This window comes from Octopus bimaculoides, chromosome 1 (genome assembly GCF_001194135.2).
Source record: "Octopus bimaculoides isolate UCB-OBI-ISO-001 chromosome 1, ASM119413v2, whole genome shotgun sequence".
Lineage (NCBI taxonomy): Eukaryota > Metazoa > Mollusca > Cephalopoda > Octopoda > Octopodidae > Octopus > Octopus bimaculoides.
The window spans coordinates 157,413,790-157,417,940 of record NC_068981.1 but is presented as its reverse complement, the minus strand read 5'-3'; the positions used below and the strand labels follow the sequence as shown (position 1 = coordinate 157,417,940).

The 4,151-nt window shown below is 37.7% G+C and overlaps 1 protein-coding gene across 1 annotated transcript in view; it reads left to right on the top strand.

Moving 5' to 3' along the window:
- Positions 1 to 4,151, top strand: part of LOC106871405 (ninjurin-2) — a 99,281-nt gene that overhangs the window by 14,926 nt on the left and 80,204 nt on the right. The window lies entirely within an intron of this gene.

The following is a 4,151-nucleotide window of genomic DNA, read 5'->3' as shown; positions in this document are numbered from 1 at the left end:
TATATATATATATATATATATATAAATGTGTGTGTACATATATATATATATATATATATATATATATATACATACATGCGTACATGCATACATACATGTGCGTGGATGCAGAGAAATAGAGGTAGAGAATGAGAGAGAAAGGCGGAGGGGAGGGAGAGAGAAGGGGAAAAGGGAAGTGAGAAGAGAGCTGCAATCATGCCTATGTGGTTAAGTTTGTTGTGCAGTCACGATGTTTCGGGGTCTCCTTGCGAAGCATCCTGCAAGGGAGCCATAGTGTGTGCGTGTGTGTGTGTGTGTGTGTACAAGTGTGTGATTACCAATCATGTGGTCTTGCCACTGGAGTTGGTGGGGAGTTATGTCCGCTAGCGATATAAACAAGAGTGCATTTTGAATCAAAAGCCTATATAGGAGTTTCTTATGGCATCTACTGCCGTGAAGTTTGCTCCAACAGAACCTCCACGTTTAAGTGGGAAAATTATTAATACTGCCTCTGTCACTAATATATATATCTTTTTATAAGGCGGCAAACTGGCAAAAATGTTAGCACGCCGGGCGAAATGCTTAGTGGTATTTCGTCTGTCTTTACGTTCAAATTCCGCCAAGGTCAACTTTGCCTTTCATCCTTTCGGGGTCGATAAATTAAGTACCAGTTACATACTGGAGTCAATCTAATCGACTAGCCTCCTCCTCAAAACATTTCAGGCCTAGTGCTTAGAGTAGAAAAGAATATATATTTTTTAGCTATAGATTTAATGATACTTAACGAAGACCAGCTTAAAGATGTTTTAACGAGAACTAACTGATAGAAGTAGGGTCATATCCTGCGTCTAATAACAACTGCACCCCCAGCAGCCAGCCTACGAGGTGGTAATTCGATCTACAAGAAATAGCACCCAGATCTCTCTGAAACTAGACCGTACTGTTGAATGTTTTTTGGATGTTTATTTTGCTGCTGTTGTTGTTGCCTTCAAGGATTCATGGGATTCAGAAATGAGAGTGAGCGTGACAAATAAAGTGTTCAGTGTCTCGTTGGTTACACAGAACGCACGTTTGCATACACACACGTGCATACGCAAGCATTAAAAAAAACTACGCATTTATGTTCGCCTACGTAAACGGACACACATATCTGATATCACATCCGAACATGTCCCCTCATCCCCATCTTATTGACATGAAGTCGTTTACCAGTACACTCGTACAGTGGATCACAGACGCGTTGTTGCTCTTTTTCTTTCTTTTCTTTTCTGCCCCCACCCCTTATACTACAGCGGTATCTGCTCTGCAGGAATAGCTGATCTCCACGGTAGGATGTGATTTGAGAAAGATTTGACTGGTGCCATTTCACTTGCGTCTCCTCTTCTAGTCACTCATACTATACCCACGGATACGGCGGCGAGCTGGCAGAGTCGTTAGCACGCCGGGAAAATGCTTAGCGGCATTTCGTCCGTCCTTACGTTATGAGTTGAAATTCCGCTGAGCTCTACTTTGTCTTTCAGCCTTTCGGGATCGATAATATAAGTACCAGTTAAATACTGGGATTGATGTAATCGATTTATCCCCTCCCACGAACATGCAGACCTTGTGCCAGAATTTGAAATCATATTATACCCAAGGGTCAAAAATTGCACATACCACTCACTGAGCCAAATCCTTCCTCTTCAGAAGATCAGCCCTATGGAACTCACTCCAAACACATTTTTTCCTATAGTTGTTGTCTAACAACTGCTTACGGAGGTATGTTAATCGCTTCCATCTGACTTGCAATTAAAGCTTTATTCCATGGCAACACCCAATAATTAAACTAAGTTATTGGTTGTTAAAAGTTAACTTGGATTTAGTTATTCAGAAAAAAAATCCGGCGATGATCTTTTTGTTAGGAAAAATGTCATTCCAATAAGTAATGCCATTATCATGCAGGGGAGTTTGTACGTTAATGGATTCTAATATTTTATAATTCACTGTCCGTTTTTACAGAATGGTATTTTATAATTGCTTCCTTCCGGTTGGCTAAGTTCATAAAATTTGTCCAATGATTCTTTCTTCAGACATCCTAACTACATGCCGCTTCTTCCCATATGTTGAATTCACGTACATATGGCACCGACTACTTGTTGAGTCAGTGTGGATTCTATTGTCTACATGATGTGTGTTTAGCTAGCATACATACATACATACATACATACATACAGGGTGCGGTGAATAAACTGTCGTCTAAATTATGCAAAAAATGAAAGTAACACTGATACCTCATTTTAACAGATATATTTCCGAAAGCTACTTTAAAATATCTTGAAATAATAACTAGTAAATTTATTCAATAAAATCGCCATTGTCTTCCAGACGACTTCGGAATTTCCTGCAATGCTTCTGGACGGTCTCCTTGTTTAAGTATATACTTGCCTTCAGTTCGTCTTTGGTGTTACAAGGACTTTATTGGTCTCTCAGTCAACTGTGCCCCACACATAATAATCAAGGGGGCTGCAGTCTAGGAATTAGGTGGTCAGATGTTAGGGGTGACGTGGTCGCAGAAATTGTCTGGCAGCCATGACTGGATTCTCTTGCTTGTGTGGCACGGTGCAGAGTCCTGTTGCCAGACATAGGGTCTTCCAGCAGCCACCCTCTTGACTTAGAGAAGCTCTACATCTTTCGGGCACTTAATGTAGGCCTCCGTGTTGAGTTTGAGGCCATTGTGGGAAGATGAATGGAGGCATAACCTCGCCATCACTAGTGATCACTCCAAACACCATATCGTTGACTGGATATTTGATTTTTATCACTCTCGATACATGTTTTGAGGACACGGCAAGCTAACGGTTGTTCTGTGTGCTCACCATCTGTTCATATTGGAGCTTCCAGCGCGAATGCTAAGCAGTACAGCATATCGTTTCCAAATTTCTGGCAGAATTAAATGCGTCATGGTGCTGTTTTTCTCACAGACGATGCTCAAGCTGATCCAACTGTACTGTGTAGTCGAGAAAATCAAAAACAAAGTGCAAGATTTAAAATTTTTCAATTCCATATTCTATATTTTTAATCCATTTATCTTTATTTTTATTATTTTATTTTTTATATGTATATCTTTAACTTTTTATTTTATTTCTATATATTTTATATATCTTATATTTAAATAAAATTATTAACACACACAAAAAAAATTAAACATATTTTCATCTACATAGTCTGTTGGAGAATCTCAATTGATCAACATGTAGTTTCCTTAATATTCATTGGCCCAGAAGATATATTACTTTAAATATTCAAAATGCAAACTTATTTTATTCTATAGGTTTGTAATTTGTATTGAGTGTGAATCGAAACAATTGTAGGCCTTATAAAAAACGTTAATAAATTAATTTATATCTATTAAATCTCTCCGTTTTTGTACTTAATAGTATTTGATATTTATAATATACCCATTTTTATATATGAATATATAAAGATAAATTATCCAGACAGGTACCGTAAGAGCTCTCATGTATAGTCCAGGTTGCGACTAACCACATCATGTAGTAAGAAGCATTAAGGATCTCTTAGGATAAGCAACCCCACTGTCATTCTTCTGATGCGTAAATTCGGGTTCACTTCACTGGATTATGAATATTTTCGGAAACAATTACAAAGAATACATAGACTTGTACATCTTCAAATTTTTCTCTTAATTTATCAGTTAATTATACAGCATAATTACTTAGCTAAAATGACCGACACGTGTTTCTATTGCATAGAGTATGTGCAGTTGAGTGTGCAACGTATAAATAAATTCAATTCGCTTAGGATCACGCTTGTGGAAAGACCATGAATGAAGATGCATAGCAGGATAAAATTGAAAATGTACAAGTCTAAGTATTCCTTGTAATTGTTTTGTATGTATGTATGTATGTTTGTATGTATGTTTGTATGTATGTATGTATGTACTACGTACGTACGTACGTATGTATGTATGCATATGTATTCTTTTATTCTTTTACTTGTTTCAATCATTTGACTGTGGCCATGTTCAAGAGTTTTAGTCGAACAAATCGATCCCAGAACTTATTTTTAAGGCTAGTACTTATTCTATCGGTCAATTTTGCCAAACCGCTATGTTACGAAGACGTAAACACACCAACACTAGTTGTCAAGCGGTGATGGGGCGGGGACGGTGATGG